The sequence below is a fragment of the Strix aluco genome, chromosome Z, assembly GCF_031877795.1.
Source record: "Strix aluco isolate bStrAlu1 chromosome Z, bStrAlu1.hap1, whole genome shotgun sequence".
Lineage (NCBI taxonomy): Eukaryota > Metazoa > Chordata > Aves > Strigiformes > Strigidae > Strix > Strix aluco.
In genome coordinates, this window is record NC_133971.1 from 43,708,728 (window position 1) to 43,736,407 (window position 27,680).

General features: G+C 50.5%; 1 long non-coding RNA gene and 1 pseudogene across 1 annotated transcript in view; one reads left to right on the forward strand and one right to left on the reverse strand.

The window, feature by feature from the left end:
• Positions 1 to 27,680, forward strand: part of LOC141918269 (uncharacterized) — a 495,882-nt gene that overhangs the window by 161,303 nt on the left and 306,899 nt on the right. The window lies entirely within an intron of this gene.
• LOC141918451 (uncharacterized) overlaps positions 1 to 27,680 on the reverse strand; it is a 186,108-nt pseudogene that overhangs the window by 132,252 nt on the left and 26,176 nt on the right.

Consider the following 27,680-nt stretch of genomic DNA (forward strand, 5'->3'; position numbering starts at 1 on the left):
CACAAGTTTCTTGCTCGCAGAGAGACTGCTTATAACAGCGCAGCAGACTAAACACAACAAGCAGTCACTGCAATGATCAAGGCAAACCCAGAGCTGCTGCTTGCCAGCAGAGCATTTTAGTTGAGGGAGCAGAGCAAAGGATCCTCCTTTCACTGATCCCTTGAAAGTATGCAACTGCTTTCCATCACTCATCGCCACCCAGATTGAGAAGGCTGAAGGGGTTCAGTTCTTCCTGCAGTCAAGGCCAAATAACGGGGACTAGTCACCACACACCTGCACTCAGAACTTGTCCACATCTGACTGACACAACCACTGCAATAACACAGCGCAGAATCCAAAAGTCTGTGCTAACACTTGATAACCACACCTAGAGGGCACAGCTCATGGAACAGCAGGGCCAACCCTGAAACAGAGATCTGCCCAGGGCATGGGGGAGAACGCGGAGGAAGATGCAGTGCTGGAAGCACTGGCTTCCTGAAGCTAACAGCAGCACGGATGCAATCTAGACCAAAAGCTCTGCCTGCTGCATTCCCATTGAGTAATTAGTGGGAGGTTCAGCTTTCTGTATTTGTAAGGGTGTCCTGTACCTTGCTAGAGGGGTATGTCTCGTGCAGATCTGCAGTAGGGGATGTGCCAATTCACTCACCCCTGGCAAATCAAAGCTGTATCCTAATGACAGAAAGCAGAGCTGAGCTGAGAGATGGGACCGCTGTGAAAGCCACTGCCTGACGTCCAGGACAGAAGAGCAGAGGTCTCCAGTCTCCATCACAAGGGGCCACTCCCAAAGTGCCTCCTAACTTCTGGTCAGTACAGCCATAACTTACAGAGCGGTGACATCTTTGAGAAAGGGTCCGAAACCTCCACTGCGAACAGCAGACGAGCCCCAGATGTCTTCAGCACAGGGTTGGCTGGATTATTCACAGCCAGGGAATCAGCTAAATGCAGTTTAACTCAGTTGCCTGCTTAATCCAGAGCACTTTTAAATCCCCATACACTGATCCAAGTCGCCAGAGGTATTTTAACCCTTGAGACCCCAAGATGCTAAACATTGGTTAAGAAAGCAATTTTTAATATACAAATAGAATTTTCTTCAGTGTTTAAGCAACTGCGAATGAACTGCTCATCCATCCTGGCTACCAGCTCTTGCTACGAGGAGGATTCATTCGGCTCCATCTTGCTTAAAATACTGAGCTGAATCAGCAGATCCTGTCCTGGAGGAACAGGTAACCCTGCCCTGAAGCTCTGTGCATCACGCAGCCCCAATCTGCTGCTGCAGATTAAGGGCCAGAAGCAAAACACAAACAGGACAAAGAATAAACTGACAAACTGCTGGATTTGGAGGCCTGGTAGCCCCCTCCCAAAAGACATGTCCAAAGACACCCGGGCTAAAGGATTGTTCCTTCAAGTACAAGAGGTAATACAGTAAACCCTCTTGTTTTCTCCTGGATTTGGTCACCAGAGAGCTGCCCACCAGCCCCTGGACAGAAGAGCACACATCCTAATTAAAGGCAACATGTAAAAGCCCAAAGCAACAAAAGTAGAGATTCATTGGTGGCATCTGGCGAGTGACAAAGATAACAGCAGCTTTTGATAACAATTCTTTGAAGGGAAAGCCAGAGTTGATAGGCATCACCGCTGGAAGGCTCTTACAGAGGAGAGTGTTAAATAGCGTCAACTGGCAGGTTTAAGCATTGTCTGGGAAATATCAAACACTGTCAAGATACCACAAAGCTCTCTGCAGCCAAGACCCAGCGAGGGACTCCTGTGGGCTCATCTCTGAGAACACAGACTGATGGGCCACCAGACCTGCCGACAGAAAACACCTTATTAGCAGCTGGTGCAGAGAGTACAGCGCCCTCAAAACAACCAAACCAGCCAGGTCAGCCCACCCAGACACCCAGCATCTCCCCGCAGTACCTGCAGCCACAGCTGCAGCCCAGCCCTGCTGTCAGGAGTCCTCTCGGACTGGTCGGGTCAGCGCTCCCAGCCTTCCAAACCCCGCCCTTCTGGGAGCTGCACTCAGCCAGTCCAGGGAAAAAAGATGAAGACACCCCTTAACTCTATTTGGAGACTTCCAGGAATTCTCCCACCTCAGGGAAAAGGAAATGGAACGAAAATTTTTGTTCAGTTTTTCCAAAGCAAAATAAAACCCAACCACTGCAGCAGCGAGACAGCTGTCACAGGAGTACAGATCTTCAAAGCTCTGAAATAAAGAGTCTTGCCTCTGGCTTCCAGCTGCATAGGATTGCTTTATAGCACCTTACACAAAACCCACAATAAAATACCTCCTACAGGTTATCAAAGCAACAGCATTAAGGTTGTCCACGGGATTAGGCACTGGCTTCTAAACCCCTCATTCTTTGGTACCTTCAGCAAACGCCAGCTCTGATTCAGCCCTCGGTTGGTTTTCTGAAAGGGTGACAAAAGCAGCTTCAGCAAGATCAGAGTCAGACCACAAAATCTGCTTCCTTTAGAGATCAGGCCCTGCTGTCTCTGAGCAGCTCAGAGCCGCTGGGCCTGCAGGAACTGAACAACTCGGGTCTGACCAGGGGACGAGGCAAAGCCTGGGGAAGAAGGCCAGCTGTGAAACAGTTTGACAGAGAAGAGGGGAGAGAGAAAATGTGGGGCAATGGAGCTTCCAAAGGAGATCAAAAGAATCAGGGCTTCATGAACCCAATCCATGAACTAGAGGTTCTGTATCTGTACAGATGTTACTGTACTTGGAGCGGCAGAACACTAAAATCCATTGCCCAGGGAGAGCAGAGAAGCTTTGGAGATGAGCACAGCGCACAGCACTGCCAACTCTTTAACAGCCAGCAGAGCACACCTCCTCCCAGGGGTGGCCAGCTCTAACTGCCACACTGCTGCTCAGTGAGGACAGGGAAGGAGAGTCAGGGCAGCTGCAAAAAGTTCATGAGACTTCTCAAAGGGGAAAAAAAGGAAAGAGAAAATAACCAAGATCTTTTTACCAGGCTGTCTGTGACAAGAGCCATCAAAGCATGAGAGTCGGTGATAGACAGCTGGGGAGAACAGTCAAGATTTGACAAAACAGTTCAGGCTGCATGAAATCAGAATGAAAATGAACATTCATTAAAAAAAATCACATAGTATTTTGCTTTGCCCGAGAGGTACCTCTGTGTCACAAGGTAAATATCCCATTCTGCTGCCCAGATCCAGACCAAGACCACTCCTTTCCTGAAGGCGACTGCCACAGCCCCGAGGCAGGGTGAGGATGGACACCATCTCTTCTCCAGCTGGTGAACCTGGGGAAGAGGAGCTCCCTCTGATCCGACACACTGACTTTGGCAGGTATTCGAGTGGGCAGTGCTGCTCATACTCATGTATGGCAGGATGGGCCCATGGGCTTGTCAGAGACACAGCGGAAGCTAAATCCAAAGCTCAGCCACCCTGACCTTCCTCTTCTGCTCTGGTTTCATAGAGGTGATGCGAGTTTTGAAAATACCTCCACACAACTCAGCTTTTGTGCCAGGGATCCCATCTTCAGTAGGGTTTTCCCTCTTTCCTTAAGGAAAAAGGAAAGGGCAGGGGGGAGACGGAACAACTTGTTTCCCATCTGCGAGGAGCTTTTGCTCAGCCCTCCAGCACTTGGAGGCAAATTATCTCTTGGTGCAAGGGCACAGAGTTCAGCACAGTTCTGCCAGCAAAGAGCTTGGCCCAGGTCTCCCTTCTTGATCCCTGCTTCCTAACAAGCATCCCATTGCTGAGCCAGGATTCAGAAAAGGGGCACCCACAAAGCTGAGGAGACCCAGGCTCCCACTCCCTCCTCTTGCCTTCCACAGCAGACCTAACACCCAGGAAAAATAAGATCTGGGAGTCATCAGACATAACATCTTGTTTATTCCTTACAGCTGACCCTGTTCTTTTCCCCGTATCATTATGGTCAAAATACAAAGCAATTCGTGTCCCCCCTGTGGGTACATTCTCCACAAGGTTTTGAAGGGCAGCTCGGAAGCAGAGCTCCATCTAAATAGAGCCAGCTCTGAGATCGGCATCCCAAAGCTCAGCAGGAAGCGGGCAAGCCAAGTCCTTGACAAAAAGTCAGTCTTCCGCAAGAAGCCACCTAGGACACAATTTCTGTGCCCTCTGCCCTGTGCTCTAGCAATTCCCCTTGTCACATCAAAGGTCTGCGATGTCTGACGGTGCAATTCAACAAAGTGCTCCCTCTTGTTGCTTTACAGCACTCCTATTGTCACAGTATTGCCTCCAAAGCTCCTTGTTTCCCAACCAGAGCAAGGTTGCCCCAGCATTCAAACATCAGAGAACAGGTTTACCTGACGCTTTACAGGCGGCTCAGGGACAGATCAAGCCCTGCACACTTTATGGTGCTACTGGAAGCTGGTGGCTACAGTTCAGGTAGCTGTGCATTTGGACAGGCACAGCCTCGTCCCACCTGCCACAGCCCCCGCACTCAGTCCCCTGAGCCTGAAGGCACATTCTTCATTGCCCTCTGAGTCCCAAAGTCCAGAAGTTTCCATTCTGTTCTTTCTCCAGACCTCCACGTGCCCAGGCACTCTGCAGCATTTGAAACTATCATTATCCGCTCAGATCCCTGCTTTACTGCCTGGGCTGTGCCCCATCCCCTGACTCAGGCCGACACAGCCCTCCCCTCCTTTTACTGCCCGAGCAGCCCTGAGTAACCGACCAGCACTGGGTTCATATCTGTTTGCGAGAGCCCTCTCCTTCCCCCCAGCTTGCTACAGCCAGTTTTCTCGCTCCCCTAGAGAGCAGAGTTCAGCCAAAAGCATGCAGCTTTCCTCATGTTCTTCTGGAAAGCAGTTGCATCCCAGATCCAGCGGTGATCCCACACCTTTCACAAGGCCAGCTCTGCTGTGACAGCCCAGAACTAGATGTCTGTTCCACGCTAACACAGGGGGGATGTAGTCCCCAACTAGTACCCCCAGCACACAGCAGTAACAGACACTTCTTAAATAATTCCCATTTCTTCATAGCAAGGAGGGGTGTGTTTTCATACAACAGCTTTCCAGCCAGCTCACTACAGCACATCAGTAGTCTACACTTAACTCACTTCCCAGTACTTGCTGACACATCATGCGGGGAACAGATTTCCTAGATCAGAAAAATCAGAGCCAGGTAAGATTGATTTCCTTTAATGTCCTGCCTCAAGAACTCCTTGTGCGAGGACTGCGTGGTTAAAACTGATGCCTGGTTTCTGGTACGGGATGTCCCACTGGGGCTCACGGATGGGTCAGCAGCAGAGGGTGTCACCAATTTCCAGAGCTGTGGTTGCCCTGACCAAGTATCAGACTCAGCCACAAGCACTGTAGTAGCATAAAAGAGACAATCCCTGACCCAGAATAATCATGAACTGTGTTATCAGCATGAACTCAGATGAACACTCAGTTTTCGCCATGAACTACTTTATCCTTAAGGATCACAAAAATTGAGCAGAACAACTTCAGACAAAAGGCCAAGGCTAGAAAGGGACACACTAAAACAGAGTCAGAGAGATCCTGGCTGTAGTGATGGAATAAACAAGTCAGACAGAAGCATAATGCATCTGCCATTTACTTTCCAGAAATCCTCAACAACAGACAATTATTCCACTAACCAAGGGCTTTTCTACACAATAACCTCTGCAGCCTGGGGCAATGCAGCCGTGCATTCGAGTACATGCACACCCAGTGTGTGCAGGCTTGCAGCTGAAACCTTCCCATACTTCTCTCTTCATTGCTGCTGAAACGTTTTGACTCCCCAACCCTACACTCTGGTTCTGCAATAATCCCCCATACAGTCAAACTACAGTTTCAGGCACATCCCATCGCCTGCCCAGGATGGAATCCCCAAAGTGCAACTGTTCCCAATTCCATTTTTCCCGTAGGAAACAATGGGATAGAGAGGAATGTGTGCAGGCGCCTCAGCAATGCACACAGCTGAACCACACAGGAACAGCTGGTGTGATGTGGAAGATGGTGAGACAGAAGCGAGACCTCTGGGGTTGTCAGCTGCCAATTCAACACCTGGTAATGACAGAAGTAATAGAGGAGATTCTAACTGCTTTTAGTATTCCAAGAAACAACTGCTACTTGCCTGAGCTTTAGAGTGGAAAATCCCTTTATAATACAAAATTAAACTTCACGATGTCCTGGTGACCCCGTGTGACCCATCTTCAAACAAATCACCATTCTGAAACCTCTCAGCTGCTTCTCCTGTGACACTGAACACCTGACAACTCTTTCACTGCCAGTGGTCCTGCTGCCTCTCCTGATCCATCACATTTTCATCACCACCCTCAGATGCCTGCTACTCAGCAAGGTCAGTGAAGGATGAAGGAAAACAGGACCATGACAACAGTAACCAGAGCAGGGTATTAAATAACTGACAGCAGAACTCTGAAACAGAAGGGACAGACAGCAAGGCATTACTGTGCACAAGCTTTCACAGTGCAGACGCAGTATAGACAGGGTAAGAATCTGCTCCCCAGCTCTGGAAAACCCAATCCCCTCAGCAGCAGCACTACTGACACCTGCAAGCTTCCTTCCTTAAGTTCTAAGGACAGAGGAGCATCACCTGGATCCAGATGCAGCCCACCTCTGACTACTGCCATTCTGAGGTGTTGCATTTTTCATATCGATCAGCAAGAACTTAGAAAGCAAGATTTCAGTTAACTGTCCTAAAACCTAAATCCCCAACAGGAATTGCCTCAAAAGGTCGATCAGAGACGAGCCGGCTCCATCTGCTGCATGGCCTCCCCTGACCACCACACACAAAGCTCAAGACCTCCCCAGTCTGTCCCAGCCAGCGCCCCAGAAAGGTGCTGTCAGACCTCTCCGCTCCCCTGACATCCCCCCGGCCAGCTCCCCGGCACAGGGCACACGCCGGCTGCAGGCTGCCAGCCAGCCTTAGGGACAGGGAGTCACTCCAGGAAAACTCACGTTTTCCCCAAAGACAAGGTTCTGCTCCGAGCCCGAGCTACCGCCGCGAGCCCACAGCACCCTGCCTCTCCGCAGCACCCGAGGGGTGCAAACCCCGACCCGGAGCAGACACCAGCCCTGTCCCACCTGCTTCACACGGCATCCCTGCAGCCACAGGCACCTCCTGAAAGGGGGGAACCTGCGAGAGCAGTTTTTAAATGTGTTTCCACGAAGACCAGGCAATTACAGAAAACAGATTTCACAGGGAGAAAACCAGAGAAAAGGAGGAGGAGGAAGTCGGTCTGCCTGGCTACATGAAATCGGGGTGAGAACAAGCAGAGATGCAGGGCAGAGCAGAACTGAACAGGAGCTTGAAAGCGACGGGAAGAAAAAACAGGCAAGATGAACTACACAGGTGTTCTGGACAGGAGCTTGGTTTCGTTTAAATCTTGATTAATTCTTCCTTATCAGTTATTCTGATGATTAATTCTATTTCCACACGGGCATTTTGTCAACATTTAAGAAGATGCACAGGAGACCCCAGGAGAAGCCCCAACACTCACCTAGGAACGAGGTGACGATCTGCAGACCGACAGCACATCAGGCGGGACAAGCTTGCAAAGAAACACGGTGGCAACCAGTTACATCACGTTTACAGCAATCCACAGCTATATGCAGTGAAAAGCGACTATTTTATGCAGAGCTGGCGCAGAGCAGAGAGCTGGAGATGAAGGAGCGGCTGACGGGGGAGGCTGAAGCAGTGCCACCCACGGCAGGAGCTCTGCCGGCTGTTTGCAGTCTCAGAGCAAGTGGTGCTGCCGGATTTCACAACCAGAAGCACTCCCAGGATCCCAGCACACAGAAACTTGTCCTTTAATTACTTTTCAATTACTCTTGTACCTTCATTGTGTGAGACTTCTGCTCTGCCTGCAGATGTCAAGAGATTCTTTTCTGAAAGCAGAGCAGGGTCATTCCAACTTGAAACAAACAGGATTTGTCTTTTGGAAAAGGTGCAAATTAGAAGCTCAGCACAGAAACGGAACTTTGTCCAGAAAGCCAGAGGAGCAGCAGGGCTCTGCAAAGGGGCTGGGCTCCAGCACACCCCCATGCTCACCCCCCCACATCGCTCCCAGCACCCCCGAGCTGGGAAAAACTGTCCCACAGCCAGAAGGCAAGAGCCCGCCTGGGCCAGCTCTCGCCCTCGGGCTTAATGCCGGTTTCTGATCAGCACCTCTTGGCTCTGGTGACTGGCACCCTCTGAAGCACCACTCTGAGGTGTTTCATCAGATTGAACCCACACAACCCAAATCACCACAGAGAGCAGAAAATATTAAATGCGTCACCTCCTTCACACTTGAAGTAAAAATAAAGAGCTAAAATTCACTTTCCCTGGGGTAACCTGACAGATAAACCCCGCAGACACAACAGACCCTTACAGACAGCAAAGACCCACCAAGTTCAAGGTAAAAGCACAAGCACAGACACACATCAGAACGTCTGAACAGCCCGAACTGTGACAACAAACCTTTTTTTTAAGAAAAAAAAATATCAGAATCATGAAAAAGTTTGGGTTTTTAGACCAAAGCTTTCCCCTTCCCTGGCGATCCCACCACCCCCTCCAGGGAAATCGGCCCCAGCCCCTGCACTCACCCACTGCTAGGCCGGAGCCACCACCACTGGTGCTGGTGCTGGTGCTGGTGCTGGTGCTGCTGGTGCTGGTGCTGCTGGTGCTGGTGCTGGTGCCACCTTTGCAGGAGAAAAATTCATTCAGCCATCCAGAACAAAGCGAGTGTTTTAGAAGGAGGAATTCCCACTTGCTGGGTGAACCAAACTCTCTTCCTGGAACATCCCTCAGTGCAGACCACAGAGAGCTGGAGGACCTCCTGCCTAGGCCGCCTCACTGCAGACCATAGGCCCTCGCAGACTGTCAGCAGGAAGTAGGCCCTGTGGGGGCCAGGGGACCCCTGGGGGGGCTCCAGCACGTTGTCCCCCCCCAGCACCTGCCCACATTCCTGCCTGTGCCGTGAGTGGGGGATTTGGGAGCTGGGGGGATTCTTGGGGGGGGTGTTATTGGGGTTCTGTGGGAGTTGTGGGAGTTATTGGTGTCCTGAGGGGGTTATTTGGGTCCTAGAGGGAGTGTAATGGAGTCGGGGGGTGGGGGGTGTCCTGGAGGGGTTTGGGAGGGTTATTGGGGTCCTCGGGGGGGGTCTTGAGGGAGATATTGGTGTCTGAGGTGGGGGGATTGGGGACATCCTGGAGGGGGTTCTGGGGAAGGTACTGGGGTCCTGGGGGTGTTTTGAGGGAGGTATTGGTGGAGGGTCTTGGTGCTTGGGGGGTGTTATTGGGGTCATGGGGGAGTTCAGGGGGTTATTAGTGTCTGGGGGGGGAGTGTCTAATGATCGTCTCCTGGGGGTGGTTTCTGGGGGAGATATTGGGGTCCTGGGGGACAGTAATGGGGTGCAAGAAGGGTCCAGTAGGGGCTGCTGGGGTACTGGGAGGGATCTTGTGGGGGATAACCCCCCCCCATAACATTTCAAAACACCTCTTATATCCCCCATATCCCCCCAAACCACCCCATATCCCACCAAATCACCCCCAACCCCCCCATATCTCCCCAAATCACCCCAAAACACCCCATATCCCCTAAATCAACCCCAAAACCTCCCCATAATCCCCCAAACCCCCATATCTCACCAAATCCACCCAGATCACCTCAAAAGTTTCCCATAGCACCCCAAAACCCCACATATCCTTCCAAAATAACCCTTATATCCCCCATATCCCCCAAACACCCCCATATCCCCCAAGTTTCCCCCACATATCCCATCCAAACCCCCCATATACCACCAAATCACCCCCAAAATTCCCCATATGCCCCCAAATCACCCCCAGATACCCTCAACCCCACCATATACCCCCATATCACCGCAAACCCCCCATATATCCCCAAATCACCCCCAAAATTCCCCATACACCCTCATAGTCCCCCATATCCCCCAAAACCCCCATAAACCCCAAATCACCCCCATATCCCCTCAACCACCCCCATATCACCCCCAAACTTACTATACCCACTAAACCTCCTCTATATCCCCAAATCAACCCACAACCCACCCATATCCCCTAAATCACCCCCCAGACCTACCCATATGCCCCCAACCCCCCCCATATCTCACCAAATCCCCCCTAAATGCCCCATATCTCCCCAAATACACCCAAATCACCTCAAAACCTTCCCATATCACCCCAAACCCCACCATATCCTTCCAAAATACCACTTCTATCCCCCATGTACCCCCAAACACCCATATATCCCACCAAATCACCCCCAAATAAACTGTATCCCCCCAAACCACTGCCCCATATCCCCCAAAACTCCCCAAACACCCAAATAGCTCTAAAACACCCCCATAGCCCCCCATAGCCCCCATATGACCCCAAAGCCACCCATATCCCAACAAATCACCCCCAAATTCCCCATATCCCCTAAATCACCCCCAAAACATCCCCATATGCCCCCAAAATCCCCCATATCTACCCAACCCCCCGAAACCCTCCATATCTCCCCATATCCCCACAAATCATCTCAAAACCTGCCCATTACACCCCTAACCCCCCATATCCTTCTAAAGTCCCCCTTATATCCCCCATATCTTCCCAACCCCCCACATATCTCAGCAAATCACTCCCCAAAACCCCATATCCCCCCAAATCAACCCCACATCCCCCAAAACCCCCATAACCACCCAAATAAACCTAAAACACCCCCATATTCCCCCATATCCCCCATATGACCCCAAAACCACCCGTATCTCAACAAATCACCCCAAAATTCCCCATATCCCCTAAATCACCCCCAAAACCTCCCCATATGCCCCCAAGCCCCCCATATCATCCCAAATCAGCCCTTGTACCCCAAATCACCCCAGAACTTCCCCAAACACCCCCGTGGCCAACCTCCGCTCCAGTGACCCCCACACACACCAGGGTACCCCCCGGACACCTGGGTTCCCTCAGAGTGGGGCTGGGGACTCCCCAGGTGCCTGGTTCCTCCCAAGACACCCCTCTCTGTCACTCTGTGTGTGTGTGTGTGTGTGTGTGTGTGTGTGTCCCAGGCACCATTATATTATTATTATAATTATTATAATATTATTGTATTATTATATTGGATGAGAAAAGGGGCTTCTGTGTTCATGGAGGTGCTGGGAATGCCGCAGCACGTCCTGGAAACATGAAGGAACGAAGGTCATTGGAACTAGGCGTCAGCATGGAGTCAGCAGGAGAAACCCTGCTGGCCCCACCTAATAACCTTCTGTGGTGAAATGACTGGCTGGGGAGACGAGAGGAGTGCGGTGGCCACTGTCCACCCAGACGTGAGGAAGGCTTTCCGCAGCGTCTGCCAGAATAGCCCCGTGGAGACGCTGAAGCAGCGTGGGCTGGCTGAGGAGAGGGGGAGGTGGGTAGAAAGTGGCTGACCAGCCAAGGCCAGAGGGTGGTGAGCAGCGGCACCAAGTGCAGCTGGAGCCCGGGAGCCAGCGGGGAAGCCCAAGGCAAGAGGCATTGCCAGCAGGTGGAGGGAGGAGGGGTCCTTCCCTCTGCTCCGTCCTGCGCTGGGCTCCCCAGGGCAAGAGAGGCGGGGCCATGCTAGAGAGGCGGGGCCATGCTGGAGAGAACGCCCAGCCCGTGGCCCCTCCCACTGTCCGTTGGGATCGGGCTGTCAATCAGTTGGAGCCAACAGCCCCCAGCGCCGGCAGCACGGAGCTGTGCTGGCACAGAGCGGCACTGGGAGGAGGCAGGGTCTGGCCGAGCAGCGCTGACCAGGCTCCGGCAACCCGCTTCCCATCCTCGCTGTCACCGGCTGGGCTGCATCCTTGGTGCACAGCGAGGGTCCTCCTGTCCCGGGCAGGATGGGCCAGGCCAACGGCTGCTGTGGCTCCAGGTGGGCTCCCCCCGTGGCTTGGGGACAGGGGGGCACGGCCGGGCCCCGCAGCAGCGGCCTTTCTGATGCCTGCCATGCTCTGCTCCACAGGGACGCTCTCGCCGATGCAGAGCCGGTGCTGAGCGCAGACGTGCAGCTGACCCGGGGCTGCAAGAGGAGCGAGAGGCGCCTTCTCCTCCTCCAGGAGGAACTGGTGGTCACCAAGCTGCGGTAAGACCCTCCGACCGAGCTGCCCTTGCCCCATCCCTGGCCCCGGCTCAAGGGCTGGGACACCCTGGCCCCCGGCCCCAGGACCTGTGTGCTGGATGCACCAATGCCCATCCCAAGGGCAGGAGGGGAGCAGGGCTCTGCCCGGGGGGGCACCCCAAGGAGGCCACCTCCAGCTCACTGCCTGCCTCTGCTCTCTGCAGAGGTGGCACCACCCTGCGCCCACAGCTCCGCCTGGCCCTGGACCAGCTGTGGGTGCTGAGTGACGGGAAGGAGGCGGCGTGGGAGGAAGAGGTGGAGGGTGTCGGCAGCCGCGAGGAGAGGAGCTCCCTCATCTTCCTCTGGCCCAGGGGCTCCTGCACTGCCACTTTCGGGTGAGTCGTGGTGCCACGTCCCACGGCCAGGCAGGAGAGGTTCCTGTGAAGGGCCTCTGCCCTCCGTGCAGAGCCTGGGCAGGGAGCGGGCAGCATGCCGGAAGGGAGGGATGGGGGGCATTTCTGCATCCTGCATCCCCTGGTCACCTTTTGATCCCCAGAAGGGAAGGGCCAAAGCAGGTGCTGTGGCAGGACAGAGGGAGCCAGGGCTTGGGCAGCAGCTCTGTCCCGCCCCATGGCGCTTCGTCCTGCCCCTGTGTCCTTCCCCAGGGGGCAGGGCTGTGCAGGCATCCGCCTCTGCCCACGGGCTGGGGGGCAGCGGGGCCTGACGCTGTTTCTCCTCTTGCTGCAGCTCCCAGGCGCTGAAGGAGCTGTGGGTGCATACATTGCTGGGGTAAGCTGGGGGGTGCTGCAGCCACAGCCAGATGGGGGAACACAGCTCCCCAGCTGGGGAGAGGTGCCCCCGCGGCTGTGGGCAGCTCTCGGGGAGAGCTGCCTGATGAGAGAGAAGAGGCGGCTTGGGGCTCACCCAGCTCTGTCCCTTCCCGGTGCACAGGATACCTGACGGAGCCAAGAAGCCCCAAGTGACCCTTGTCCCGTCACTCAAGCTCCTGGAGAAGCTGAGCCGCCGCCATGCCGTGAGTGTCTGTCTGGCCTGGGCGCTGTCCCCAGCACTGCTCCTCCAGCTGAGCAGCACAGGCATCACTGCTCACCTTCTGCTGCTGCTTCTCTCTTGCCAGTGGAGGCCGTTCAGCACCAGGAGCCTGGAGAGGCTGGTGGAGCACCAGTCAGAGGTGAGAACGGCTGCCTTCCCCCTCTGGCTGTGCTGGGGTGCAGGGATGGGCATGCAGTGGGGTGAGCTTGCGAGGGAGGGAGGGAGGGTCCCCTGGTGCAATTCAGGGAGTGGGGAGGGTTGAGGAGCCACCAGGAATGCTGGCATATCCTTGCTGGTGGCACTGGGAGAAAACCTGCCACACGGGTCAGAGAGCCCAGGAAGGCAGAGGGTCCCCACTCCGCGGTGCTCAGGCTGCTGGTGCCGGGTTCTTGCAGGCTGATCTCAAGCAAGGGCCTCCAACGGTCCCATCGAGCAGTGAAGGGAGACTTTGCCGCTCACCAGGTGAGTTTGGGAAAGAAAAGCCCCTCCTGCAAGCGGCTGGGCTGTGCTCACTTGTCCCTTGAGTGTCCCCATACAGGTTGGGCAGCCCAAGGGAGGACGTCAGCCAGAGAAGGAAGGACAGCACTGGGCAGCGGCCGATGGACGTGGCTCTGCAGGGACACGCAGCCTCTGGTGCTGCCCACAGCCTGGAGGAGGACAGGGCCAGGACTGGGCCAGGCTGTCCCAGGCTCTCAGGAACCCCCGAGCCGGAGCTGTTGAGCTGGAGCCGTGGTTCCAGCTGCCGGCTCCCTGCCTGTCCTGCCTCACCGCTCAGCACCATGCTGCAGGCAGGGCAGGGCAGGCTCCGGGAGCGCTGGCCTGGCGGCATCCACTGATGGGCTCTTGCTCTCTTTTCCTTTGCAGCAGGAGGGAGCAGCAGCAGAAGCAGCAGCAGCAGCAGCAGCAGGAGGTGGAGGGGGCTGCCCTGGCCCTTCGCTCTGCGGCGGAGCCCGGCCTCTGTCCTGGCACCAGGGCAGGCGGGCTCTGGCTGCAGCAGGGCGCTCTTTGGGCAGCCCCTGGCAGCCCTCTGCGAGGATGGCACACTGCCCCGGCCCATCCAGGTCAGCCAGCCTGTCCAGGGGGTCCCCAGCCCTCCCTCCGCAGGCTCCGGAGGGGCAGCAGGTGTCCCCAGGAGCTCCTGGGATGGGGCACTGGGCTCTTCACCCCCAGCACGGAGCCAGCTCTGGGGCAGTTCTCTGGCCACCGCCGCTGGAAGGTGGCTCCTCAGCGACGCAACTGTCCTCCTGCCTCTCCTGCAGGAGCTGCTGGCTGTGCTGAAGCAGGAAGGACCGTCGACGGAGGGGATATTCCGGAGAGCCGCCGGTGGGACAGAGCTTCGGGAGCTGCGGGAGGCCTTGGACTGCGGCGCAGACGTCGACCTGGGAAGCCAGCCCGCGCTGCTGCTGGCCGCCATCCTGAAGGTGAGCGCTTCTGCCCTGCGGCTGGAGGAGCTCCTGGCTGGCCCTGAGTGTTCAAATGCTCACTTGGAGCCCTGGGCCTTGCAGGACTTCCTCCGGAGCATCCCCTGCAAGCTCCTTGTGACTGACCTCTATGAGGACTGGATGGCGGCGATGCAGAAGGCCAGCAGGGAGGAGAAGATCAGGGAGCTGAGAGCGTAAGTGTGGGCAGCAGCCTGCCTGTTGAACAGGAGCCCTGACCGCTGGCCCAGAGCACCTGGAAAGCTGCGCTGGCTCCCACCAGCCTCGGGCGAGTCTGGGGAACGCTGTGGGCAACATCTGCTTTATTAGCGCCGTGTTCCTGTTCCCCCAGGGTGGCCGAGAAGTTGCCTGCAGCCAACCTCCTCCTCCTGAAGCGGCTGCTGTCCCTCCTCCAGCACATCGGCCACCACGCAGCCACCAGCAGGATGGGCTGCAGCAACCTGGCTGTCTGCGTTGGGCCAAACCTGCTGAGCCCAGCCCACGCAGACCTGCTCCCACTGGAGGCCATGCTGGAGGTGACCCACAAGGTACACGTCCCCACCCGCCGGGGCAGCCTTCCTGGCCCACCAGCGCTTGGCTGCGCAGAGGGCTCTGCAGGCCTCCTCCCACCAGCAAATGCTGTCGGGGTGGCTGCCTGGAGGAGCAGCCCCACAGCCACAACCTCTGGGCAGGAGCAGGGGGCAGGGGTGGGAAAGGCTGCTTGGTCCCTTGTCAGGCAGGGGGATTGAGACCCACGGTTTGATGTGTGCAGGTGAACGTGCTGGTGGAGTTTCTGGTGGAGAACTGCAGGGATCTCTTTGAGGAGGAAGCGGGCAGCCTTTCCAGCCCAGCAGACAAGGAGCTGCCAGTCCCCCTGGAGAGCTTCAGAGGTGAGAGGGGGGACTGAGGGTTGGCACCGGCTGGGCCTTGGGACACCAGAAACCTCCGTGTTGCTTCTGACAGGGCTGGGCATCGAGTGTTGTCCTCTCAGCCCCGCTTGTCCTGTGGCCTCTCTTGCCACTGCTCTCCAAACATGAACGTCTTCCTCTGCAGGATGAGCTGAAGCATGCAGACAGGGCATCGGAGGGCTGACCACAGAAGTGTAGGGCTTCGGGTGGGGGTTGCTTTAGCTCTGTTTGCTTCCAAGAAGTCACCATGTTGCACATGCTTTTGCTTTCTAGACCTGAGTTTGGAAGAGAAAAGTGTCCCTGCAGGCAAAGTGGACACCGAGCACCGAGCAGAAGCTTTGCCGCATGCACCCCCCTCTCTGCTCGGTGTCCTCACGGAAGATGGGGGAGATACGGCGGTGGAGTCTGAAGTGGGAGAGGTACGTCAGCTCCCCAAACACGGTGACAGCGTGTCTGGGGTAGGAGGGGACTCGCTGCTGTGCCTCTGCCTGGCAGTAGAGCTGGTGTGGGTTTGGGTTATTCCTCCACCCCTTGGGATGATACATAGCAAGGGAAATTGGCAAGGTTGTGTCTCAAATGCACTCGGCAGGTGCTTAATCAAACCAAAGGCCCACAAAATGCCTACAAAGAGGCAGAGGGGAGCAGCTGTCAACTTCAGGGGGGTTTTGCTCAGGCCCTACTTCATCAGAGCTTCCTCAGGTCTATTTGGGGGTCAGCAGGGGGACTGTGTGAACTGTGGCTGATGCAAACCAGCCCAAGGCATCTCCTCTGGAGATCTCAGGTACCAATTTAGCAAAGAGTCGCTTACCACTCCAGGTCACCCCTTGCCACACGCCAACTGTGACATTTCTGGTTTAGGCACCGCCAGCTTTGCCTCTAGCCACCCCCGAGAGCATGGCAGACTCCCTGGGGTGCCCAGAACAACTGGCCAGGTTTCCAGAGGAAAGAAGGTAAAATGAGCTCGCTTTGGTTAAAATCAGAACTGACTCCAGTGGGTCGTGGCTTTCCCTATCTAATCCCGCTGTGGGATGGAAAGATTTGCAGGCTCTGCCCACGACGAGGAGAAGAAGAGGAGCCGGAAGAGAAGAGAAGCCTGGGGAGAAGAGAGCGAAAGCTGCGTGGAAAAGAAGAGGAGGAAGAGAGAAGGTGCTTCTGGCGACGGACCAGCGAAAAGACGCAGGAAGGCGCAGCAGGTCGGGCAGCCCAGGTGCGTGCCGGGCTCTCTGCCCAACTTTCACACCTCTCCACACTCCTCTGCGTCAGCCCAACGCGCTGGCGAGGGACAGCGAGGGACGGTGCTGCGCGGGGTCTGGAAATAACTCCCTGGCAGGGCCCAGGGGCTCCCGGCCGAGCCCTGCGGCGTGGCACAGGGGCACTGCGCGTCTCTGCGCGCGCTCGGGGCTCGAAGGGCATTGCCCGGGGGACGAGGCGCCAGAGCCACCCCGTAGCCAGCGCCAGCAACAGCTCTCTGCTCTGGGCCGTCAGCAATTCCTCACACACGGTGTTCCCCAGAGAGGGCAGCACAACCCTGCCTCTTCCTGCCGCCAGGGACTCACCAGAGCTTTCTGACTCTCTCCTTGCAGGTGCCGATTCATTGTCACCGCCTGATCCGCTGACTTTGGGGCCCCCAGCGTTGCTGTTTGCAATAAAAAGTTGTTTTCTCTCTTGTGACCGAGTCTGCCACAAGACATTCTGGAGTGGGGGCTGTTGTTCTGTGATGGATCCTGGGGGAGGAGTTTGGGCTGGTCCCTTGTCCCAGCACCCTTCCCAGTGGGCGTCAGGGCTGAGTCGAGGTGCTGTAGGAGGGAAACCCAAGCCCAGAGTCACACGGGAGGGTGGAGGTTGGACGGAGCCTGTCCAGGTCGTCTGGTCCAAGCTGGGCTCAAGCAGGCTCAGCTCGAGCAGGCTGCCCAGCACCATGTCCTGGGGAGTTTGGGGTTTCTCCCAGGAGCAGCGCCGTGAGCTCAGGGTGAGGGCGAGACGTAGGCAGGGCACAGTGGCCAGGAAGGGCTGAAGGTCCTTATGGGGCCACCGTCCCCGGCAGCTCGCTGTCCCCCGGGGCCCTCATCCCTGCACACGGATTGTCGGGCGGTTTCCTCAGAGCCCCCGAACTCATGGCAATGGTACAAACCAAACATCCCCTCTGGGCGGTAGAAACCCTCCCCTCAAACGCTGCACCCACTCCTGGGTTGGAGTCCTGCAGCTGCGCCTGGGGGGTTTCCTCCAACACAATTTTCCTCTGCACAGGGAAATACTAAACGCTCCCAAAGTAAGGAGCCGGTCAGGGGTTTCTGGTGGGTGAAGGGGGCAGCCGTAGCGCTGGGTCTCCCCGCCAGCCCCAGGGGGTACAAATACCTTTTAGATGGCCCGCAGGCACGGTACTGAGCAAGACCTCAGCTTGCCTTTGATTTTTTAAATCAATAAACAAGTAAATAAACAAATAAAAAATGCTGTAAATAGCCTAAAACAAAGCTTCAGATGGAGAAGACAGCCGTGCTGGGGCACGCCGGGGCAGCCTGGTTTGCTGACAAGGCAGCTGGAGGCTCACAGTCCCCCCAGCCCCACTCCCCGATCCCCTGAAGGCTCACAGCCCCCCCCAAATATTTCTGTAGGACCTGCACCCCCCCCCCCATTGACACTGACTCCACCCCACACCTTCACTGCAAGGTTCTTTATTCCCTTAGGACACCCCCGCCCCCCCCCGACAGAAAACCCCCCAAAATACACCAAAAATAAAAGGGGGGTGGGACTTCCACAAGCCACGCCCCCCCACACTCCTCCCCCCCGCCCGGCAGGTTTAAGGCACTTGTGGGGTGGGGGGAGAGCAACCCACCGGGCTTGGGGGGGGACGGGGAAGTGAGGGGCTGCCGGGGGTGACCGGCAGAGATGGGGGGGTCGCTGGGGGGGGGTGGTCACTTTGGGGGCCAGGGCGGGAGCGGTACACCACCACGCACAGACGCTGCCCAAAGTGCGTCAGGGCGGCTGCGGGAGAAGAGGAGGCGGAAAGGGGGGGGGCTGTGACCCCAAAGTGCACTACAGCTGCCCCCAAACCGTGCCCCCACAGTGCTCCCCACAGACCTTAGCACCCCCAAATCACCCCAGACAACCCCCATATCACCACAACCCCCCCATATCCCCTCAAATCACCCCAAAATTTCCCTATAGCCCCCCATATCCCCATATTACCCCAAAACCTCCCATATCCCACCATATCACCCCAAAACAGCCCATAACCCCCCAAATCACCCCAAAACACCCCCATATCCCCTCAACCCCCCCATATCACCCCCAAACCAACTATACCCCCAAACCTCCTCTATATCCCCCAAATCATCCCTAAACCCCCCCATATCCCCTAAATCACTCCCAAAACCTCCCCATATCCCCCCAAACACCCCATATGCCCTGAAACCCTCCCAAACCCTTACATATCTCCCCAAATCCCCACAAATCACCTCAAAACCTCCCCATATCACCCCAAAAACCCCATATCCTTCCAAAATACCCCTTATATCCTCCATATCCCCCAAACACCCATATCCCACCAAATTACCCCAAACCCGTCATATTCCCCCAAATCTCCCCAAAACTTCCTCATATACGCCCATATCCCCCCAAATCCCCCCAACCCCCATATCTCCCCAAATCCCCACAAATCACCTCAAAACCTCCCCATATCACCCCCAAACTCCCATATCCTTCAAAAATACCCTTATACCCCCCATATCCCCCCAAAACCCCCCTGATCCCCCAAAATCACCCCCACATTTCCCCCCCAAACACCCCCATATTCCAGCAAATCACATTAAACCCCCCCATAGACCCCCAAATCACACCCCCATATCCCACAAAACCCCCCCATATCAGAGAGACCACAGAGAGCTGGAGCAATACCCAGATAACATGGAATAAGCCTTATTTATTCTGTACAAACCTTTAGAGCGAATAATAACAGGAGAACTTTGGAAAAAATCTCCAGTTTTTCGTAGCGTTCCATCTTTCTTTTTAGCTGACTTTTTACTTGAAGTAGATTCTTGCTTTCTTAAGGGGTATACGTTTCTAAACAACTTTGTAGAAGACATCTGTACAGAAATACAAGATCATTGTTTAAGTTGAAAAACTGACTTATCTTCAAGTTTAATTCCATTTTATTTGACTTCAATGTTATTTTCAAGCTGACATTTTGAGCTTTGCTACTGATACCTCTGTTCATTATACTAATGATACTGCCACAGCAAGCAATGTAGACAACCTTATTTTATACCCAAAAGAAAAAAAATTATCAGAGTTTCACAGGATACATTTAAGGGCATGAGTAAGATAGGAAACAAATAGTTTCTTTTACAAAAAAGTAGATTCAAAGTTTTAGAGTATTTCATTAGACCAGCTGTTCTAGTTATAAAACAGAAGGAAACTGATGGTGAAAATAAGTCTTCTGTCCACCCTTTGAGCCTGCCCAGGTTACTACTAAGGCCTAAAATCATATTTTTATAATTGTCATGCATATAGATGACACAAACCTTAGTTTTACCTCAAAAGGAATTGCCTATAACATGACATGTGCTAAGAGTATGTTCAGACTAGTCTTCATAACTACTCAGCATGCAACATCCTTCCCTGTGAATCCCTGTACGCTGCAGCTAGTACACGTTCTTGGCAAATACAGACTGACTCTCTTTGGTTAGCTTAGAAAGTTTAGCAGGAAGACAACGTAAGTGTTTAAGAATCCTATCAAAATACATAGATAAGGATAAGATACTGCTGCATAAGAATGTTTGCTCCTTTCACGAGTCCACCTATACAGAAAAGGTGGACTCGTGAAAGGAGAACTAACTTCAAAATTGAACATAACCAAACTATTGTCTTGTTGCTTGTAGAAGGTGAATTAGTCATAGCAGGTTTTGCATTTTTCTTGTTCTCACTTTTCACAAAATCCTAAGAAAATAAATATGACAAATTCTAACTAGGATTCTTCTGGAAAGAACAATTATCTGTATTAGAGAAGCAGCCACTGTTTAAATGCTATGACTAACAGTAGGGAGGCATTGACTAATACTGGATAGAGGTAACTATTCAAATGTGAATGAAACGCTAAACAAACTTGTGGAAGGGAACTAGAAATGCCTGCAGTCAAACCATTCTGACATTTACTATTTTCTTCTCTCCATTATTTCCTATACTTTTGTCTTTAAGAGATTTGACAAGCCAACACACAAAATGAAATTAATAAATCTAAGTGTAGATTCAGATTTATGGTGACAAGTATGAAAGCCAGGTTGGTAGCACAGTGCCTGGTTAAGCTGTCTTGTAATGACATCTTCTATCTCGTGAAGTGGTGCCAAGAGAGTTCAGATAACCGACAGCCATACCAGCTGGTAACAGCATCAGAAAATGGAAAGAGGGTTTTGTTCTTTAATTAGAAGGGAGTCTCTGCAAAAGATTTGGTTTTGTTTGTTTCTAAAAAACCAAGGGGGTTTTGTTTTATTTTTTAAAAAAATTTGACACGAGCAGTATGTGGTTATTTTAGCACTACAGGTTTCCCCTCAGTCCTTAGTTTTAGTTTTAACAGTGTTTTTCAGTTTTAGGAAATTTAAAAATCAAATTGTGTCTTCAGTAGACTTGTAACAGTTAAAGTTACTGAATCACTTTATAATCTATCTCTGTTTGGCATATGTAACATGAAGATAAATATTCAAGAGTAACATTCAGGTGAATAAAACAGCAATAAGATACTTTTAAAATTAGTTCCATGTTATTGAAAAATTACTTAGCTAAATGTTATCCCATCGGGGTATGAACATCTACACTATGAGAGGATTTATAAACGGATCAGTAAAACAGTCTTCTCAAAACATGGGTGACTACGTTAGATGAAATATATCCATCTGTAGATAAGTGCAGTACTTTTTCAGTGCCTTCAGAAGGATGATTATTTTTACACTTACTTTTCCAGCAGCCTAAGAGAATACTACTCTCAAAGAAAATTGGTTCAAGACATAGGAAGTTTAAATCAACTCTGCACATTATTCCAGAATGAAGTGTTCAATTCCAGATGAATTAACTTACACAGCTTTTAACAGTTACTTTTGCAATCCAAATTTAACAAAGTGAGTTTATTGAAGTACTGTTGAACACTAATCACTGAAGTGGCCATTTCCCTTAACTATTTTACTAAGAGATTAAAAAAACATCACTTGAGAACGCTTGAAGGAGAATGCTAGAAAAGCATCAGACACTTCACTCCCCAGCTGAGACAAACTCACTCAAAGCGTCACTTACCACTTATGCAAATGATCCACAGGTCACCTCCCTTATACCCCCCTGTCAGCTGCAGAAGTCCTTACAAGTGCAGAGATTCATAAGCCCCACAAGTAAGATTACAGGTATGTAAGTACCACCACAATGAGGTGTCAGGGTTTCAGAGCCTCTGTAAGTGTTGTAGAGATAGCTGTGTTTGTGCTAGTGCTGATAAAAGGCAGAGGAAAGAAATGTGCAGTTCGAGTAGGAGCGGAGAAGATTTTTACCAGCCTGAACTGCTGTGAAGCCTTAGTCTCGCATGTAGACACCACAGCACTCTAGGAAGGCTGGTGCATGTAACCTAGCACAGCTGAAGGAATTAAAGAGGAATTAAGTTCTACAGAAAACAGGGAGGTTCAGGTGCTCATGCAATTAGTTCTGTATATTCCCTCTAAGTACAAAAAGATCAAAGAAAACCCAGACTGGACAAAAAGTCAAAGGAAGTGGTCTTGAAACTCTGAAATGCATTGATTAAGCCCAGGGGCTTAACTTGTAACTGCCTATTAGAAGAGATTATAATTGATACCAGTGGTTGCTTAAACCAAAAGAAGCAGTTCTATTGAACTGGTCTGTAATCCTGCAGATCACAGCTAGAGACAGAAGCAAACAGTAAGAGCAAGGAGAGAGAAATTAAAAGGTAAAGAGGAAGTACCGATCAGGGACAAGTGTCCAGAGTCTGGATAAATTGAAATCTATGACTTTATTCAACATAGGCCAGAGATCCACCACTTGGCAGGGGGCGGGGCATGGGGGGGAAGAGGTTTAAATATTCTATGTATCCTTAGGATCTCAGTGAGAATCAAAAGGATAGGATTTTAACAAATGATCGGAGTAATAAATTGAAAAACTGCACAATGTATTTTGTCAGTTGGTCTAAGTCATACCTCATCCATCTCTTCACTCTTCCTTTTCTTTCTTGGCTTGAGCATTTTAACTGTAAGTGGTAAGGTGCTGCCCTGGTTCTTCACCTCCATCTTACTGGGTTGCAGAGCTGTGAACTGGATTTCCACCTCTGGTTTTGGGAACTGACTAGTATTTCCATTTTCTGTGGACACTTCTGAAGAGTGAAGGACAATTTCTGAATGGTCCTGCAAATACATGGAAATTTTAAGAACACAAGTTTTGAAATAACTGAGCTAAAAAACCCATAATACATATCTTTCCCCAATGGATTGCAAAGTAAGCATTCCATTTTCCAGCTGTTCACTTTCAGAACACTTCTAATTGAAGGAATCTACTTCAAGCATAGCAGAGTTTAACCCTTACTTTCTAAATCTTTGTTACATTTTAAAAAGTTAATGTTTCTATCCACAACCACAGAACTTGAACTCAGCCTGATACTTTGTTTCCAAGTCATTTTGCTCAAGGGCAGAGACAGTCACAGTTTTCACAAGTAGCAGGAGTAGAATTGATATGACTTTCATCTTAACTCTGCCGCTCCTTAGGAGCTAGGCAGTAACGGGAGCTTTTGAGAGAAAAGTATAACCTTTCTCTAGCCTGTCTTTAAGGAACTCTCCCTTCCCCTTCTACACCAGGGAAGCTGTGCAAGTAACGAGGTCCAACCAGCAAGCTACAAGCCAAATTCAACCTATGAGAGACTTCTACATCACCACCTGTTCTCTGGAGGAAGAGCAGGCACTAAGGCAGCCCGCTGCCCACAAGCTGAAAACCTTGTCTTGTACCTGCTCACAGCCAAACCGCACGGACTGCACAGGGAGGGTGGGACGGAAAAGTCAGTTTGCACAATTTTTCTTCCTCATCAGCACTTACCTTCCACCATCCACCCAACCTGTTTTTCTTAGCAAAACCAGCAAGTTAGAGCTGTGGTTTTCCCAGCTCCTGCATCTCTGTGGCAGCAGTTTAGCTGGGACTCTGAGTGGGAATACGAGCACCACTGCATTCCCAAAAATGCAGTTGGCTAATAAAAACATTTTTCTTTGTAACTGCTACTTCATGAGAGTTAGCAATCAAAAAGTTACGTAGGAATGGCTAGTGTCGTTAGCTAACAAAGTTACACACAAGAATCCTGCAGTGGAAGAAAGCAAATCCAATTTGCCCTGCTGTTTCTCATCCATTTAAAAGGGTTTATTTATCTTTTTTTCAAGTGACTTATCTAATAATCAGCCACTTCATAAGCATTGGTGAGAGGCAGGATTTCAAGAGCATGCAGTTGAAGTCAGATATAGCTATTCACGTGATTATGTTACACATCTTTCATTTCTACCAAAAGCCACTAAATCAGGTGATCTGATCACCAAGAAAGGTATTTGCAGAAGAAAACTTTAGAATTGTTCAGACAGCAGGATACATTTTCTTCCCTATTCTGCATTTAGCAAAACCCATACAACTGCATAAAATTTTTAAATTTCAGTTTTGTACCTACCTCACTTAATGAAGAGGCACTGCTAAGACATCAAGATAATGAATAATTCCTTTTAACTTCATCATATCTAACTGGAATACTTTGTCCAAGTAAAGGATTAGTTCTGCTTTGTTTTTCCATGAAGTGTAAATATTTAGAATGAGAAAAGATTATGCTAAACTGTAAACCTCAAAATATTTTGATTTTTCTAAAGCTACAATACAAAAGCTCAAGTGCAGACAGCTAATGAACACCTGGGCTGAAAGACAACACAAGTCAAAGGCAGTAACCTCGACTCACGATGCCATCATAAGACGTGCCCTGGTGGGTCTCACCAACAGTCTGTCTAGTTCAATATTCTGCCCCAAGAGTGGCAAAGGGAGATGCTATTTAAGGATAACATGTGTGATCCTGGTCACCTTGTCATCTGTTCTCTCCATACTCTCCCAGCATTCTCAGCTGTTGCATTAGAATTGTCAGAGTCTACACCACTGCCTAACCCTCAGAGTATCCATTTAAAAATATATTTATGGATTTCTACTACAAAATTTTTCTAATCCCTGCTGACAGTACCTGTTGCCACCACCTCCAGAAGATTACTAGCTGCTTCATACAGGAATATGTTATTTTAACTGTCTTAAAATTATCTCCTATTAGTTTCATGAAGCGCTGCCCAGTTCTTGCAGGATTTTACCAAGGACAGTTGTGCCTTCTGTCTACCCATCGCAGCCATGATTTTGTAAAGCTCAGCCCCACAACCCTCTGGTGGCCTTAACCTCTCCTAATCAGAGTGCCAGCTTCTTAGCCTCTCCTCACAAGGCAGGAGACACACATCGTCCTGATCACCTTAGATTTTCTTCTTTATCTCCACTATATCTTTCCTGAGAATTATTTGACTTCCCCCAAAAACTCTACCCCATTCACTTCACCACCATAACAGTTTCTCACATGATAATCCTGTAGTAGCCTCTCCTTATTCATAACATCAAGTACTGCTGCTACTGGCTTGAGGTAAATACTTCAGCACCAACTGTTCACAACAATTCTTCTCTAGAACTAATTTTATAGCAAAAATAACTAATTTTATGGTGCTCTCTTAGCTGCCATTACAAAGCTATATAAAGCAATAACCATTCTGACAGCTACTCTCTACTCCCTCATACATCACAAGCTTTATCTATTCGGCACTAGCTGAACTGATGAAGTAGCAAGAAACTGGCCAGTCTTATTTGGCAGTAGACAGGAAAGAGATGAAGAGATGCATTTTATCATTCAGTCCAGTTCTGCCACAAGAGGAGAATCGCATCTTCTAGCAGCCAGGGGAGGGTCTGCTAGGAAATCCATGTTCAGCTCTCTTCATTACTAGTTAGCAATGAAGTCACATAGCATTAATTCAGTTTAACAGGAAAACTACCTCACTGAATACTGCTCATGTAGCACACAGGGATTTGGTCAGAATCAGAAGGCTCAGTACAGGTGCAAGCCTTTTAATTTTTGTTCAGGAAATATGCAAAGCCGATCTTTTCTTTGTGTAAACTTCAAATATTGTTTTGTTTTTAAGTAAGATGAAAGATACTGTTCTGTTCTTGTGAACCCCATATGGACTGGCAGCTCTAATTACAGAACCATCTCTATTACCACACTATAGGTGATATCGGGAAAGTTGTTTGAGCTGAAATCCCCTTACCACTGACATAACCAAACAGAGGTGACATCACAAATATTATGTCTTCAGATCTCTAGAACCTGGATTAGTTAACTAGTTTTTCCCTCAGGTACAGAAGTTTTATAGTGTATAGAGAGGTGATGTTCTATTAACTAAAGTACTTCTTATTTCTGAGAGGGGACTTGAAAGAGGGAGAGGGAAGAATGAACAAGAACTCAGAACTAATGATACAGCTAAAGTACGAAGAACTACAGGAAGTAACTTTTGGGAGATTCCCCACATTGCTGAAATATATAGTGAGCAAACAACAAAACAACGAAGTTATTAACAACATATCATTAGTACATACTTTCTACAAATATAACAAACATACCTCTTTGTTTACAGACTGATCTATTTTATCTTGTCCTTCAGGTAAAGGTACTTCTGCCAAAGACTGAAGACTTTTATGGTTAACGCGTTGTTTCAATTCCTTTATAAAGTCATCTTTCTCAGCCACCTGTTTTCTTAGTTCTTCTGTATCAGTTTCCTTATCCTAATAAACATAGCAAAAATTGCCACAAATTGCAGGATTGGCAAAAGAAATTAACATGTGCATGAGCATCATTACAATTACTCAGCAGCATCAGTTTTAGAATTGCAGGCTCAAACAGCCAGCTGTCCAACAAAAAGCCAACAACTTCATGTATGAGTGGCCTCTATTTAAAGTCAAGAAAGGTCATATAACAGCCTGGGAAGATGTAACGCAAAATTTTTATTTTACTCTACTTATGTAGGGTTATAAAAGTTCACCTCCCATTTGCTCATGAAGTTCTTGGTTCTGTGAAAAAGGCAGCAGATGTGATAGTTGTTTCAGATTTCCAGTCCAATCAAATCGCAATCAAATGATCAAATGGACTTGAGTGTTTATTTGAACTAATAAGTTTTTTGAAACTTCAGTTACTGTTACAAATTCAGTTTCAGAAAAGCATGAAGCTTTTTTTATATTAGCTGCAAACAATTTCAATATGTTTGAAATAGAGCCAAAACTTCTACAAACCATCTGAACTGTTCTGACAGTTTAGTTTGGCATAGTTAGTACTATCTTATGGCCTTAGTAGACTTGAGATGTAGATCTTAAAAAGCTCACACCGAACTAGTTTCACTACAAATATACAAAAGCAAACCATGCTTCAAATTAGAAAAAAATGTGTCTATACTTATACTCTTTGTGAAGAGAATTTTTGTCAAGAACCACCACTCCTGCTTGCCCACTTTTTGATTTTATTACTGGAAAGTCTCAGGCAAGCAAAGTCACAGACAAAGTGAAAGTAGTCCTAAGCTCCTAACATCCTCCTGTACTGATTGCAGGTCCAGAAGGTCATTGCTAACTACTTCTAGATGCAAGTATAGCTTTAGATTGTACAGATTCGTATAATAATTTCATATGCTCAGGAAATTACAACCTTGATACAGTCCAGTGACCAGGCAAGGTATCCGCCTTGTTATTAACTATCAGTCACTCTACTTTGAAAGCGATATGGGAGCAAAACCACTAGCATTTTGACCAAGTATTTTTACTGGAAAGAAGCTTTTTTTGTCAACTACTGCCTGCTTCTTCTCTTCCTGCTAAAGCCTCATAGGTTTTTTCCTCCCCCCCCTCCCCCCCCGCCTCTTTTTTTCAGAAAAGCCAAGCAAGAAATCTTGTTTTTCAAGGTATGTTTTCTCAGCTTCATTAAGTAGCAATTCATTTAAGCATAGGTTACTTATTGGTGTTTTACACACAAGATGAAGTTTGAAGAATTCACAGCAAGGTGGTGGTGGTGATAGGACAGAAAGGAACAGGCACTTGCACTTCCATTAGGTATTATGCTTTTTCATTTTGTGACACTCCTGTTCTTCCCTTTTCACACGGAGAAGATCTCATGTAGGCTTTGCCATGTGATAAAGTGAGGGGACTTTGACAAAGGCCAGCTCCCCTC